At 40.6% G+C, this 17487-nt stretch overlaps 1 protein-coding gene across 8 annotated transcripts in view; it reads right to left on the reverse strand.

Moving 5' to 3' along the window:
* CRACD (capping protein inhibiting regulator of actin dynamics) overlaps window positions 1-17487 on the reverse strand; it is a 129816-nt gene that overhangs the window by 75617 nt on the left and 36712 nt on the right. The window lies entirely within an intron of this gene.

Genomic DNA, 17487 nt, shown 5'->3' on the forward strand with positions numbered 1-17487 from the left:
CCAGACTGTGTGGCTCAACAATACCTAAAAAGGCACATAATAACCTAGGAAGAAGTGTAATAAGATAGGTCCAGCCTCTTTTCAATGGTGCCCAGTGAGAGGATAAGAGGCAGTGGACACAAACTGAAACACGGGAGGTGCCCCCTGAACATCAGGAAACATTTTGACTGTGGGGGTGACAGAGCCCTGGCACAGGCAGCCCAGAGAGGCTGTGGAGTGTCCTCCTTGGAGATCTTCAGAAGCCGCCTGGACGTGGTGCTGGGCAGCCAGCTCTGGGTGGCCCTGCTGGAGCAGGGCTGGGACCAGGTGGGCTCCAGAGGGCCCTGCCAGCCTCAGCCGTGCTGTGGCTCTGTGAAAATGGAAGGGAAGAAACCTGGAAGGTAATTTCCAGGTCTAGGAAACAAAAGTAGGAAAACTTTCCTATTTTTTCTCACGTACAAGCCTATTTATCACAAGCCAACAAATGACATAAGTAAACAGGATAAAATTGGATTAACCTTGTCAGACCTGCTGAGCCATTGCTGTTGACGCTGTAATTTTTCTGGGTCAGACTGACACCATTAAAAAGCATCTCCCCAGTAATGTCGTACAGATAAAATTCAAACGCATGCAAAAGGCAGAGTCAGAAGGAAGCTTTGATCTCCCAAACTGAAAGGCAGGAACAGTCTTCTCAGAAAACCCTGTTAGGCCTTGACATGAAAAATGCAGATTTTGCAGGGCTAACCATCCCCCTGCACGCACACGCTTCGCAGCTGCATGCCCACTCACCTCTGCACTCTCTCACTTCACTCCAGCACAGGGAGGGGCAGCAAAGGTTAATTACATTTGCACTGGCGAGCAGCACAGCTGCATCTAGAGACACTGGGGGACATAGGGATGGGTAAATGAAACCGTTTGACCTGCACTATCTGACTGCTGCTGAGGCATGGAACAGGGAAAACTCACCTGGGTGTAGAGGAGCTTGGTAGCTTTGCAGTAAGGGCTGGGGATAGTTTTGGAAAGCATCAACGCGCAGCAATGCTGCAGCATAGCCACAAAGCATGCTGCAGTTCTGCCTTACCTGATGATGAACAGCAACTAAATAAAACTGCAATTTTACCCGGGATGTGCTGTGTTAGGGAGAACTCCTCTGAGTAACCATCCCGCAGAGCTCTTCACACTTGGCTAGCATCAGCCAGGGGAGGTATTCAGGTGTGAATCAAAGCACACTTTATTGCGGTGTTTAGCTACACTTAGGCTGCCAGAATTGAAGTGCAAAGTGTCAAGAAATAAATGCGAATCCAAACTTTCCCTTGGCTGAGGCTTCCCTTCTGCACAGCTTATACATAGCACTGCCTTCAGAAAAGGTGGGTGCCTTTTCCTTTTACAACAATATATCATGTTCTTTCTCAAGGACCACAAACATCTTCGATTAGAAATGCTTCTAACACGCTCTGAAAGTGACAAATGTGAAACATGACCGTTTCTTCACTTCACTGCTAAGATTGACAATTTTAGTTCTCTTTAGGGTGCCAATTATAACTCTAATGTCCAGAAGAAAATATATTATTGCTTCTCTTGCATTGCTTTAAATGATAAAGCGGGTCATCAGCTGATGCAAGAATCCTTTTTCATTGGTTTTGAAGGTAAAATTCCTTCGGTTCTTTTCTGCCCATTTAAAGTGCAAATAAAAACACTGTTCTATGGCTAAAAAAAAAATCATTCCTAAGTATATACCCACAATATTTCCAAACACAGCTAGAAAAATTGTTATTTCCAATACTATGTGACCAGATTCTAATACCTTTATTTGATCTAAATTGAATTCTGTGCTACAGGCTGACTTAAATGAGGTTATAAAATTGCCTGTGGAGTAGGATCCTGCTCCACATCAGTGAGAGTAAAAGACTCAGGCCTTGCTACTTATTTTCAAAACTGTCAAAAGACCTTGAAAGTAGAAAAAAAGGGAACAGAAAAGCCTGAGAAACTCCTTCTTGAGGAATCTCGTATCACAAAGTGCACAGAGAGCAGATGCCTCATGGATTAATTATGCCTAACCCTAACTTACACCCAAGAATAGAGGGGAAAGCGTGAAATTTCATCTATCTATCTCCTCAATCTGTAACAAAACCATTAACAACCTGTTTCAGCTACTTTCTGGTGCAGAAATAAATTTGCCAGCAGCCTTAGAAGCCCTCTGAAGAACACACTATATAAACATAAATCATTAATGAACTGAGTGACCTCACCTTTGGGTAACTAGAGACGCACAAAAACAACTCTCTAGAAGCAGAAAGTAGTCAGCAATGCCATGCACCAGCAGGCAGCAAACGCAAGCATCCTGATGCTGTAGCAGATTCCTTTTGACAGGCTTTGTGTTTTTATCACAGCCACCACAGGTCATCCATGGCAAAAAGCAAAAACTTCTGAGGACAAACCAGCGAAGGGTTCAATAATTAAGAGGGGGATCCCTGCCTCATCTCTTCATTTCATCCAAGGCTTGCCTGAAATGAAGCATTTGACAGGAGCAAAAATGCATTTTGCTACCTTTAACAATACCAAAGTAGTCATTGTGTCTAAGCTGGTAAATGATGCAAAGCTCTTAACACAGACTGCCATGGTCCAACTTGGGGCTTGCAGCAACATCCTGGGGAAAAAGGGGACCAAATGTTCAAACACCCTATTCAAGTAACCATCCAGTTCCTTCGGCCCCACAGAGCACTGAGAACTACCTCATGGGTAAAGCTGCTGCTACACAAAATCGGGCATACACGTAGGTCCAAAGCACCCAGATCCAGGCCCTGTGAGTTCAAGATTGTGGTGCTTGATAGAGACTTTTGCAGTCTGTAATACAAAAAAATCATTTACAATTTAAATGAGGACAGGATGGTGACTTTGCAAGACCAGTGAAGTTGTTCAATGCACAAGCATCACAATCGAGGGAAACAAAGGCAAGGATTTCTGTGAAAAAAGAAAAAAAATAAAAAAACACAAGACGTTTGTAAATCTGGCAGAGCATGAGCAGAGATGTTGTCTCTGGTAAAGTGAATAGAATGAGACGATGCCTCACTGGAGAATTCTTTGGGGCCACCAGCTCTGTGAATGGCATACTGGGCTTTTTCTTCTCTGTAGGGAGAAGTGTCAAAGGGAGCACTTCACTGGCAGTCCCCCTCCTGCTAACAGCAGTACATGGGGAGAAACTCACAGCTGAGAGTTGTGTCAGGTCTGTGCAATCGTTTTAGCTGACAACTGGTCTAAGCTGCCTCCTTTGCTGTGCATTTAAGAATTTGTTTTCTAACTAGCTATAGAAGCAAATTAAACATGGTATTTTTACAGCTGGTTCTAGACAGTTTTTCAACTTGTTCTAATAAGATAATTTGACCCTGAAACTGTGGCCATTGTTTACTGGCAACCCAGTACCTTCATCCTGATGGATGTTTTCACTTGCTGTCACCTTGCGATTCATATCTACCTCACATTGATGTATCATGGCTGGCTTAGATGGTAACATGTGGTGCAGAAGGGTTTGTACTTTTCCCCTCTTGTAAATCTGTTACCTGTAAACTAAGAAGTAGGATTGAACTGACTTGCATCTTCTCCCTTCAAGAAATCTGTATGCAAAAAACTATGTTATCCAGACAAGATTAATACAACTTCATGGTAATCAATAGTTTCATCCCTGAAGAGTTTTTAACCTTCAAAACTTTCTCTCTCATATAAAAAGAAAAGGCAGAAAATTGAGTGGTGAGGGACAATAGTTTCCCTAATTCCTTCTAGCTATCCTAAGGATGTAAAACATGAGGTGCAGAAACCTCCAGAGATGAGAGGCTGGGGTGGGGGAAAAAGAAACTTTCCTGTATGAAAATGACAGTCTTCTACCACGATATAGTTTCTTGCTCAGGCCTCTCAATGTTTGTTGTGTTTATTTAATAAAACGCCATGTTTATTGAAAGACAAACTCAACTGGTGATTATGTATCTAGTTCTATAAAACTATAATAAAAGCAAAAGGCTCAAACAAAGGAAGAAAAGTCACTTAAAAGGACTGGAGAGCATTCATTGTATTTCAGTTGTTATTTGTGTGTATCACGACTTTCTAGTTTATCCTCCTCTTGAAACAACCCACACAGATTACTAGAGAACAATTTTTCTTTCAATTCCAGGACATTTCAAGGAATAAAATATATAACCTTTCCAGCAAGCACATTAATAACCGTTCATTTGACAGGTGGAACTGCCCCTTACCAGCAGCCAGGTTCCCAAGCCTTCTACCAACACTAGTAAGTAATACCCAAGGTAAAACAGATACATGCATATAAACATACACATACACACACAAACATAATCTTCAGGTTTTTATAATACATTAAAGAAAGCTTCGAAATTCAAACAACTTTACTTGCCTTTCCCAACTTGATCTAAATAAATAGATCTGAAAATAAATAGAAAAATCCTCAGCATTAGCCAGTGGAATTAAATGAAACAGATAATAAGGTACCCTTTACACAGGTTAAAACTAATTAATATCTATTTAAATATCAGATAAGGACTGATAAGAAATAACATTTCTGTTAGAAATTTTGTCTTTTTCCCCCTTCATCTAAGTAGAGGAGATATTTCAGAACGTACTTGGAAATTGCCAATTTGGCATTTGTAGTTTTGTTGAATAAACAAAAAATAATTTTAAAAGCTTTTTTTGGTTTTCAAACTATAATGCCTTCTTGCTAGGTTGTTTTTCACCTCAAGGAAACATGGTGAATTTTATACAGTTATTCAAAAAATCGTCTTTTGATAACTGTAATGGGCTACAACTCCAGTTCCTAGAAAAGATTAATGTGCCCATTTTATTATTCAGCGTCATACCTTCTCTTCACTTAAATAGCTCTGTTTCTCAATAGTGAAGCAATAGATGAATATCTTTACTGTGTTTATTTTTCAAATTGGAAAATGCATCTTCTGCAGAAGCTATTCCTTGCAATAAGAAATACATATTAGATGTAGAATCCCTTTTAAAAAGCAACTGTTTGTAAAACGAGTTATTGTTTATTTGAATAGGAATTTATTAATATAATCTATATTATAATATTTAATGGATTCTTATTGGATGTTGCTTGCAATGATAAATTCTCAGAAATATTTCTCTGTATGACAGATGTTGTAAACACTGCACGTTACATCAAGTCAGTTACATTTTATAGCAATTTAGATACCCCTTTGCAGGTATGCCTGGCTGTGTAACCCATCACCGCCTCCAACGTGACAGACAGAAAATATATGTAGAGTGGAAGAGTGAAATATATGTAGCTGAGAAAGTACGGCATAGCAACAGCAGCATGTTTGTCTTTGCTTTTTTATTTCAGCACACTGAGTAATTTTTCACTCTAGCAGATATTTTCACTCACCTGGAAACCTTCCTGTTTTCTCTCTGTCTCCACGTCAAAAAAGCATGGATTAGGAAGCCTTCCTATGCTATTTTTGAATTCCCAAGGTATGATTGCTCTAATGATATGGTTTCCATGTTCTTCTGGACAAGCATTAAATCTCTCTGTAAGTTGGAGAAGCGTCCAACACATTTTTGGAACTGCTGCTACCCCAGCAATAAATAACAACTTCTGACAATCCTATAGATCGGTGCTATTTTTCTTTCTTTTCTGCAACAACCTTAAAAGGGCATCTTCACCAGCAAGGTAGCAGGAGATAAATATGTCAACTGTCAGGCGCAGAGATACTTAAACGCACCCACTTTCTCTCAGTGAGAAAATGCCTAAGGCAGGAAACAGCCAGAAATCTGAAAGAAAGCCAGTTCAAGCAGCAGGCACCAAAGGGAGATGAAAGGAACACACAACGGGAGTCTACCCCATGCCAGACACAGCTGATTCCAGCTGGTTTCAGTCAGTTCAAACTGGTTCCGGCTGGTTCCAAACAGTTCCAGGTGGTTCCAGAGGTTCCAGACAGTTCCAGGCGGTTCCAGCTGGTTCCAGATGGTTCCAGATGGTTCCAGACAGTTCCAAGGGAGCCACCAGTGGGCACAGTTGAGCCCCTCAGTGAAGCTGGTGGTGCTTCTGGGAATATAATAACGGACAAAAAGCTGCACAAAAAGCTGTGAGGGAAAAGCCTTGCAGACAGTAACATCAAAGAAGAAGGAGGTGCTTCAGGCACCCTGCAGCCTGTGGAGTGCCCAACATCGGAGCAGATAACCACGATACAGCCTGTGGAGGGAATGTGGTGGAGCTCATGGAGGGCCCCAGGTCCGAGCAGGATATACCCTGAAGGAACTGTGGCCTGTGGAGAGCCCACGCAGGAATAGGTTTATCCTGGGGGACTGCGTCCAGTGGGAGGGACCCCACCATGCACATGGGGAAAAGCATGAGGAGGAAAAAGTGGCAGAGAAGGAATCGTTAGGGGCTGGCAACAGCCCGCCATTTTCGTGCCTCTCAGGGACCAGGGGAGACAGGAGTCAGGCATGAGGGAGGGAAGTTGATTGAGCCTCGGAAGAAGGTGGACTGGCAGGAAGGTAGTTTAAGTTTTTGTTTCTCACCATCCAACTCTATTTTTAATTGGCAATAAAAGGAGATTCAACCTCCCTCTCATAAAACTTTCGTTGCACTGATCTGGTACTTGTTTGTATCTTTGTTTTCTCCCTTTTCTCAGAGTAACGCAGAGATTATTCAACACCATCATTTCTCTAAGTAAGCATTACTAAATGAAAGTGATATTGGGCATCAAAAAAGACCAAGTTACTAAGCATTTTTCTGGATGTTTAGAAATGGTTCATCAGCTAATATCACAGATCAAAAAATAAAAATTGTTGCAATAACTTCCCGCATTATTTCACTTCCGTATTTCAATATTTATATGCCCAGTGTTAACTAAAACCATTACTTCAATTGTTTTATAACCAGTATATAACTGGTTTATAACTATTATAAACTATTTATATATAATATAACCATTTCTAAACATCCAGAAAAATGCTTAGTAACTTGGTCTTTTTTGATGCCCAATATCACTTTCATTTAGTAATGCTTACTTAGAGAAATGATGGTGTTGAATAATCTCTGCGTTACTCTGAGAAAAGGGAGAAAACAAAGATACAAACAAGTACCAGATCAGTGCAACGAAAGTTTTATGAGAGGGAGGTTGAATCTCCTTTTATTGCCAATTAAAAATAGAGTTGGATGGTGAGAAACAAAAACTTAAACTACCTTCCTGCCAGTCCACCTTCTTCCGAGGCTCAATCAACTTCCCTCCCTCATGCCTGACTATATAATTATATAACTATTATAAACCAGTGGTGCTGGAATGACCAAGTGCTCACAAGGAATTATGAAATTCAGATGATGCAAATAGTTAGATTTGAGAGAACTCTATAGGAAATAAAAAATTAAACAAATTGTTCAAACAAATGAGCAGGAAGGTAAAACTAAATAGAACTGAATGCCAGCTATAGAAGCTGTATGTGTATGCCAACAACAGGAAACATGGGGCTCAGCTATGGAAACAAAAGCAGGTGAGCAGAGTACAAGTGTTGATACCCCACTGCAAGCGGATGAATCATTTGGCTAAAATTGGGAATGTTCTTTTCAACATCTATTTTTAAATAAAATGTCTAAAAAGCTTTCACAAGATTTCTGTAATTTCTATTTCAGTTTCCAAGAAGTACCAAAATACTACCAGAAATGTTTGTCCCAGAGCACTGCTGCCAGGATCTCAGAATAAATTTCCCCAAAATTTTACATGAAAGCACAATGAGAATGTTTCCAGCTTGTTCTGTCTATGTTTTAGGTTCAAGGAGCCTAAATAATTAGTCTAGCTTGCATGTCAATGACAAATGTAACTTCAAATCTTTGATAAATCCATCTTCTCTTAAAAAAAAAGATTCTCTGTGCTGAAAAGAACAAATACTGGAAAATACTCAAACCTTTACCAAAAAACAGATTGAGAGGGAGAAAAGTTCACTTCTTTGAAACAAAAAAATCTGAAAACTGCTAAGTTTCCCTGGGTTTCTTTAGCTGATTGTTTTCAACGGCAACACAGATTACAAAAAAAGAAATGCTGATAAAAGAAAAAATATGGCCTTCCCCAGCTGTCAGTTTGGCTGTTTTCTACTTGAGAAGTAGAAAGCATTAGAATTTGTCCACATCTAACTGTACATTAAAACAGATAGTATTGTTTTACATAGCAGGAAAAAAATAGAATTCTTAGTTTACAGAATAAACCCTATATATTTTATTAGTATTGACAAATGCTACAACTTATGTCATACTAAAACTAAAAGATTATAGAATTGCAACCGCCTGGCCAAGTTTACTGCATTAATTTTATTTCGAGTCAAATTACATTGCATTAAATTGTGTTACGTTGTGTAAAATTGCAATTACACTTAGTGGTTTGGTTTAAATGGAACCACTGGATTTGCTACGTGCTAGTCACAGGCAGGACAGGGACACTTTGCTTGCATGGAGATAACCAATATCACATATCCTTCTACCCAATATTAATCTTCATTTTTTACCATTATTGCTCAGTATAATCTTTTCCATGCTATTAGGGACTTCCTAATAGTGTTCTGTCAATTATGTCAATATTTGTGATTAGTGGACATCAAAATGAAAAAGATGAATCTGTATGGCTGAAAGCCTTTCACAAAATGAATGTGACACAGGTAGCAGAAGCAGGATCCCTCCCTGCACTTAACAGATCTGGGACTTCTCAGCTTATACAACAATTAATTTCACAGGTCTCCTGTAACCTTCCTCCTTTACGGATATTCTTACAAGGAGTGCTGACTCCATCCTCTAATGAATGCCAACACTTGTCTTCCAAGATTTGAACGGAACCAACAAATCGTGTCATGCTTACCAAATATATTATAGTATCAAAAATAATGGCATGCAACTCTTCTAGGTAAATGCCAATGTATTCCCTATAGAGTTCTTAGGTTTTCTGCTTACACTTTAATAGGTAACCTTCAAGAAATAAGCAATCAGAAAGGGTGCCAGACCCTCTTAAATTTAACAGGTCTTAGAGTCGCTTTTACAGAAAGTTACTACATGCCTACATACTTCTGTTTCATGCTATTAAATTCTTAGGGTTTTTGCTTGTTTGTTTGTTTATCCAGAAAGGAGAATACTTCACTGAACTACATTTTGGTCAGGACAACAAGAGATTTCTCAATTATATTAAAAAGGCAAAACCTTCTTACTAGGTCATGAAGCTTCCACTATTTTTGTAAGAAAGATTCTCTATTGATTTTATGAGAAAAGTTTCCTCCTACAAAGGTCAAGTGTTTCATTCTAGCCAAAGCCAATCATCACTGAATGATCACAGTGCTTTAAATTCAACCTTGGTGCTGGATTAAAGTGTTAACTTCCTTACAGGAAGCGAGTCTGCCATGTTTCAAACATACACCGTCACTGTGAAAACAGGGAATCATTAATAAAGTACAAAGGTGAAGCCCAACAAATGTGTTCAACCTGGAGCATGTTAAGACTTCTGAACTGGGGAAAAATGGTGATGTGGCATGAGTTTTAGTGGCATACACATCCTCAGGTGACAAATCCCTACCTCTGCCCTGGAGCACTGAGAACTAGGATCCAATAGTTGCAACCTTGTTTACTAATTATAACAGGACAAAGACATCCCCTCTGATGCATACAGGGTCTATACATAAGTTAGGGAGATTTCAGATTTTTCACTAATAACAACCTATACCAAAAGAGAAGAAGAAATGTAAACATGCATGCACCGGGGCTGATGTACCCACAGAATTCAGACAGAAGCTGGATTGCACAAGTCCATTGCAGTAGTCTGATTTGGAGCTAATATGTGAAAATATACGTTTATATATAACATATATATATGCTTAATATATGAGTGCCCAGTTTTAGCCTCATTAAAAAAAAAAAAAAACCTACTAATACCTCTCATGTGCTTTCTGCAATAGACATAAAAGAGAAAGCATTCAAAATATTCACAAATGCCAGGCACACAGCTGTATCTTATACCTGAACAAGAAGTTACTCCCTTAGGTGTCTTTAATTTATAAATTGCAGCCTCCTGGTTGTATGGAATATCTTCTCTTGGCATAGGGATATTAACAGAGACAGGACTTTGAAGAAGTGCATTAGAAAGCTTCCTCGCCCCTGAAGACTTCTCCTAGGGGATTGCACCAATCAAATGCATTAAGAAAAGAGTCAAGTATTCTCCAAATATAACCTGCACTTTCTGAAAGAATTTAGCTGCAGCCAGAGTATTTTAGTTTGAGTTCCTTGTGCCAGAAAAGCTTCGTCTCCTTGTCAGAATTAGCCACCTAATTCTGGAAAGCTCACTGCTAAAACAAAGGGAACGTGTGAAACTGCAAAGGAGGTGTTATCACCTCTATTCAACAATAACAGGCTGTGATAGATGCCTTCTCGCCAAATTACTGTAGCTTTGTACAGAATTTTAATTCTGATGCAGCTAGGTTTAGCAATTTGGAGCCTACGGGCAAGCAGGATTTAGAATTGCAAATCTATGAGACTCTGAACAAGTCTCAAATGTCAGTAAGCTACATAGAAAAGACTTCTCTGCTAAGGCTAGTCATGTTAGACTTTTTCATTGTTTTATCTTGTCAAAATACACACCATAGATGCTTTTCAGAGTATAGTGAAATAACTCCAAACAAGGCAAGTGATACAAGAGCAGATAGTTGCAATGCCTAAACCTAGGTTGTTAGGATGTCATTCAGTTATTACTTATTTTGGCATATGATAACTGCCTAATCTTTTCTTGCCTTTAACAGGTCCATTCTCTCCTCCCTCACCAGCTGCTCACTTCTACCCTGGCAGACTTGATGCCTCCCTTCAGCTGGAGTATGACCAAGCAGGTAGACAACCTCCAGCACAGAGATGGCGACAAACTGCAGGGCCAGGAGGAGCCCAAAGAGAACACCAGGAACATTCAATTATTTAAAATTTTTTCCTGTCTCCCCTCCAAACCAGTTACCATAGTGCTTACAAGGCAAACTGCACAACTCTTACTTAATTGCTGACCTAGGTTGTTGGTTTTTTTTGTGTATAAACGAGGGAAAGAGATGAGCAGTTCCATGGACACAGTTGAGGGAACATGTCACAGATGTGCAGGTGAGGAGGTAGGTTTGATATTTGAAAAGGAGCCCTAGGTCTATGCAGTTGAAAACTCCTCAGAGGAACGCCACTGTCCAGCACTACATCACACCATTAATACTCTAGCAACCTGAGGGCTCTAACATGAAGGGTGCTTGTTTTAAAGTGCTCATTTTTATTCTCATTATTCAGCGTGGTGCTTGTGTATCACTCACTACATAGAATCCAGTCTAGAGAAAATCATTCATTCCAGACTCACTTCATTCATTCTGCAAATTTGCCTGCAGTGCTCCTCAAAAATTAAAACAAAATGAAACATAACTTAAGTTCTGCTCTAATCCCTCTCAATTTTGAAATGAAAAAGAGCCAAAGTTACGATAGGATTTCATTTTGTAAACTTTTTTAAAACAAAACAAAACCAACAAAAATAGATCTATATTCCATTTTACCTAGTGCTTGAAGATTGGTGGGGAGGGAAGGCCAAGGGAAAGGAAAAGAAAGGACACTAGAGGTCAAAATGTCTCTATCTATTCATACAAGATGAACCCCTCTCTGCTTTCTGAGCTAAATCTTTTCCAAAACATTTACTGTTGCTAAAGTACTTACCATTCCACTGTTTTCCTAAGTGCTTTAAGTTTGACTTATTTCCAGTTCTAAGTAAGAGTAATTAATTTTTTCGTATAAAATAATTCCCATGAGTTTCCATCGCCTTCAACTCTAGAGGTTACAAGCTCACCTTGGCAGGATGGAGATATCAATGTTCCTATTTTGGTCCAGAAGCAAGGCACCTTTGTCACCTCATCTTGAATTAATTTTAACTATCATGATAGCTATGCCTGAAAGCAGCTGTCTGGGCAGAAGTCCCCAGTTGTACTAATAATTTTAAGGAATTTGCACAATCGCATTCATCATTATTACTGGAAACACAGTAGGAACCACAGCACTTAAAAACAACACCTATGTAAGAGTGCTTAAACTAGAATAGCTCCCAAATTAAATATTTCATGCTCACATGAGCTGCATGCCTACAAATCAAACACAGCCCACTGAACCATCTGCTTTCACAAGCACTTCCAGTCTGTCCTCACTGCAATGCTGTGTGGGCTGTGCTGCTCCCAGAAAGGATTTGGATTGAGCTGGATCAGATAAGGAGGGCCTTTAGCTTCCGATAAATTTAAAAGTGTCTCTAAACTGTGTGTCAAAAACCTGTCAAATGACTGTGTGCTGTAATTGAAATTAATAATGTGAGAAATATACCAGGTAAATGCTTGGGATATGATTTGTAGGTTACTGTAAAGCTTGCTTCTGATGAGAAAGTCAATTCTTTCTGTGACTGAAATAAATCACTCTCCTATCTTCATTACTGATGTGATCTTGTACAGCTTGGGCAACAGGGCATTTATTTCATCACCCCCATGGTAACACTGTGGAAAATATAACACAGAAACATCTTGAGCTGAATCTTGTGCTGTGTCAGATGAACGGAGGAAGCATCAAGCTGCCTTTCAGCTTTGGTGGAGCCTAGCAGAGGACTAATGAAACTTGGTGACTTTACAAGGTACTTGCACACTCTTCTGAAGAGGTCCTCAGCCAAGAGTTGCCCTCAAATCGCAAGGTGTGACACTGGCAACTCCTGCACAAGGCTGTTTCAAAGGTGGTAAGATCACCAAGATCACCTCTGAACCGCTCTGACAGACGGCAGTTCATTACTGTGGAGTACCACAGCTCGTATGAGATGCTGAATGGCAATAAAAGGATGTCAAGGACCAGAAGAACCAGGATGTGTACCATACTGGAGGCAGGAAGCAGTCACAGCACTGCAAGAAGTGAAGCATGTCATGATCAAAGTCTTCTCGTTCCAAATGTTCAGCTCTGTATCATGAGCTGTAAGGTATTACAACTTTCAGAAAGCACCTAAGTTCAGAAAGGTATAAAAAGTACCTAATGTCAGAAAACATGGGGAAATTTATCTCTGGTGAGATTATCTAAATCACAAATAACCGTTCACGCCTAATTACAAGCTAGATATTGGCCTCTACTAGGTGCTCAGCTATCTTGTAGTGAAGTTGCTGAACTTCTGATGAGTATAGACTTTAGCATGCTATTTCTTCTCTCGTAACACTCCGGACACTCTCTGGTGTCTGAAGGATCCGTTATCGAGACAGAATTAGAATGGCAAACCTTTGACCCTTTAGCATTAAATATTAAAAGGGTACTAGGATGTAGTGAGTCACCTTAGATGCCTTCGGTGCTATATATAGGTTAATAATGATTAACCTATGCCTACGCATTTCAGCAGGAAACCATTTTTAGAAGCCTCTACATTTTCTTCTGACATATTAATTACCACTAAAGATTCAGGACTTCCTCCTAGACGAAAGCAAATCTTTTATATGAGCCAGCAATCAACAATTCTAACAGAGCAACATAGAAATAAAAGCAGAACAGCGTTCATGAATGGGTCCGTTACAGTGCATTAAAGAGAAAGTAATATTCTTCATCTAGGTGCTGCATTTTAGATTGTATTTGTGCTATGAAGTTTGCCACTTCTAAGAAACAAGAATAACATCTACTCCCCTAGGCTGTGATACAGATAAAGCCTTGCCTTGCTGTAGTACTGTCATCATTTTGGGGGAAGGCAGGGCAAAAACAAATTTCCCAATAGTTTCCCCCAGTAGCTTCCAACCACCTACAGATAGTTTGATAATAGAAAAATAAATGCAACAGACCTGCTACTCTCAAAGAGGATTCTTAACTGTCTTGGTGGCTAGCAGCCAGCAAACAGGCAGTTTGCAGATCAGGAAAATAACATTTCCAAATGGTAAGACCTTTTTCAGGATGCTGAGCAAGTTTTTAATCACTTGCCCAAAAGACATCAGAAGAAGCATTACACCCAGATCTCCACATCTCAGAGGCGGTGGTTTCATCCTGGTGGGCAGCTAAATTTCCACCACACTTTTCTCTCACTCTCCCTTCCTCAAAGGAAAAGGGGGAGAAAATGTGATGGAAAGGGCTCAAGGGTTGGGATAAGGACAGGGAGGTCACTCACCAATTATTGTCACTGGCAAAACAGACTCAGCATGGGCAGGTGAATATAATTTATTGCCTATCACTAGCAGACTAGAACAGTGAGAAACTAAAAGCAAACTAAAACCACCTCCCTCCCATCCACCATCTTCTGCCTCCTCCCCCCAAGCAGCACAGGGGAATGGGGGCTGCGATCAGTCCCTGTCACTTTGTCTCCGCCGCTCCTTCACGGTCACTCTGCCCCTCCACCAGGGACCTCTCCACAGGCTGCAGGGGAGCTGCTGCTACGTGCCTGGAGCACCTCCTGCCCTCCTTCTGCACTCTGCAGGGCTGGTTCTCTCACATTTTCTCACTCCTCTCTCCCAGCTGCTGTTGCACAGCAGTTTTTCCCTTTGTTAAATCTGCTCTCCCAGAGGCCCACCCAGCATCGCTCCCTGGCTCAGCTCTGGCCAGCAGCGGGTCCCTTTTGGAGCTGGCTCTGATCTGACATGGGGCAGCTGCTGGGCTCTGCTCACAGAGGCCACCCCTGCAGCCCCCCGCTACCAAACCCTTGCCACGTAAACCCAATACAAATGCTCAGGATTTGTACTTTTTGGCAAACCACTAATTCGGTTGACTCATTACATTTTAAAACTAACACACCACCTTCTGCCAAGAGTACAAATAATAACAGATTTCAGATGTCATTAGAATGTTAATACATTATACTGCTTCTATACTAACACCTAGCAAATGTCTGCACTCACGTGCGTATTTCCATCTTGAGTCATGTATTAACATCTCCTTTTCTGAGATAGATCAGTGTTCCCAAACAGTGGTCCCTGAGCCTTCTGATGACGCTTGTGGCCAAAGACAGCTGTTGACAGTAAGTAAGAAATATAAAGCATGTGTAGCAACACTGAGTTTCTTTGCTCACAAGCCAGTGAACCACAGACCTTCTTAAAGCACTTCCGACTTTTCAATGAAACACTTGTTAGATAGCATTACCTCTTATCCCCTTCACAAACAACGTGGAAATGAACTGCCCCAAACTGTGCTGGTTCCATGTCTCTCCATAAGCTGCTGGACGCGAGGACATTATTGCAGTAGTATTTCTTTGCATAACAGCATACAGCTCTGATATGGTGTATCTGTGTTTTTCTACATAAATGAATCTAGCATGTTGTTGAGAAGAGCCTGAAATGTCAGCCTTTCCTGGGCTTCCCAAGACTTCTGGAGTCTGAGGGCTTGCAGTGCCACTGATGGCCAAACAGCAATAGGGGAAACCCTCCATTAAAATCTAAGTAACTTCTCGAGCAGAAAGATGGTTATGCAGGAGCTGTATTTGGTTTTTGTGCATCCAGTTCCATTCTCCTTTGCTCTCTTGAGCACATTTTAAATAGATTCTGCACATTCCCTGTCATCTACGTAAAGTCTGTACGCAAATAAAGCTGAACCCACGTCTTGTGCAATGAACAGCCCTTTAAAAGAATAATGCATTTTCTTTGATTCTTGGGATTCTGAGCAGTGTGAAGCAAGACTATCTTAAGCATTTTTACTGCCCAAATGAATGAACTCCAGGAAATTTTCAGCTGTTCAGCTGCAGCTATTAAAGGCAGAGGCTGAATACCCCAAACTGTGGGAGGTTTGAGGGTCTGGGATTTGCTCATGAGAAGAATCAAAGACTGTGATCTAGAAATTGGGAATGAACCCGAACTTTGGATCAAACTTCACCTCTCCCTTAAGCAGGATCCCCTAGTTGAGAGAGTTTCATCAGTTCATCTGTTCTGAAACAGCCACTGACTGGGCATTTTCTCTAGTGGCAGACACTATATTTTAAAAGAGAAAGAAGGAAAAAACAACAGTGGAGGAACAGATTCCTGGCTGAGTGGGTGGCAGCGCACAAGCAATACAGGCTTCTGCTTTGGGAGAGAACAGAGTGATCTTGTAGCAGTTAAAGATGTTCTGCTTGTATATGTTGTCACGAGCTGCAAGAACACATTGGATGTGATCTCCAAATCCTGGTGCTGTTGTCCCGTACACGAGCTTTAACTGCTGCGTGCTCACAGCTTTAAGCACTGCTTAGCAAATCATTCAGGTTAGCAGCAGTTCGTGTTCAGCTATGAAACTCCAGTGTGGCCACACCACTAATCCTTAAATTGCAAGGAAGGATTACTAGCCACAATGGACTTAAGCATTTAAAAGGCGATGCAGCAAGAAAGGAAGCAAACCTCTTCTTCATATTAGCGGCCTAATTATTTTCAGGAGAATATATCCTCAAGCTGCTGCTGTGTCTCCTGCATGGATACACCACCTCACATCCTAAAAGCAGAGTTGCATCAGCACAGCCATATGCTCTCAGTAAGGCTTGTCAGCTGAGGCGCAGAGCTGCTGCTGTAGGTTCTGGAGTGGGATAACTCAGTGCCAGCCAAAATCTTTATGTATATGTCTGTTCTGCACTGCACAGTGGGACAACAGCACAGGAATCCCAGATTCTGTCTGGTAAAACTAAAGCAAAAAGGGGGAAAGTTTTCTCTAGAAATACATCAGAGATGTAAATGGCATTAAAAAAAAAAAAAAAAATAAGATAACAGGCAGAGTTTGAATAAGAACCAATTGGTTTCCAATGTTCGGTAGGACCCAGTGGCTGTGGGGAAAATAGAAACAAAATTTTCCCTCCAACCTACAAAAATATAAGAATTTGTGGGAGAGAGGGGGATGACAACAACAAAAACAACAATAAAACCCACACAATAACTAGAAGCAAGATGCCTGTGACCATTTTCAAGGATACAATATGATATGTTCATGAAAGCAATACATGGCTTAAATACCCATCAAAGGAGAGGGCTACAACTCAAAGGCTAAGGAAGGCAAAATGCCACTCATATTGAAACCCAAATTATTCCTACATAGTAGTATCTGAGTCATGCATTGAAAACATGAAGCTTAGAGGAAAAAAAAAAGAAACAAACACCAGAAAATACAAGTATAGATGTCTTCTAGCAAAGGCTGGAATTCGAACAGCTTTGTAAAAGAATCACCAGTAATCCCAACTATATTACTATATTGAATAAACATGTACCATTTTCTTGGCAAACACGCCCAAACTGGCAAAATGATGGATCATGTTGCCAGTCATATAGCAGGGCAAAAGGCCAAAACTCCCCTGTATGTGACAGCCCAATGCTTCCCTGAGCAGCAAGAAAATCCCTTCTACAGTTGACCACTCTGCCTTCAGACTTTTACCGTCCATTGCACACAACTAAACCAACTCATATCCTTTGCATATGCACTTACTGCAAGGTAGAATGTCTTAGTCTTGCTCTGATGCATATTTTGAACCTCAGAAGTAACTTATTCAGACAGTTTTTCTGTTCTCTTACCAAGTAAGCCAA

Source organism: Anser brachyrhynchus, assembly GCF_964034855.1.
Source record: "Anser brachyrhynchus genome assembly, chromosome: 4".
NCBI classification, from domain to species: domain Eukaryota; kingdom Metazoa; phylum Chordata; class Aves; order Anseriformes; family Anatidae; genus Anser; species Anser brachyrhynchus.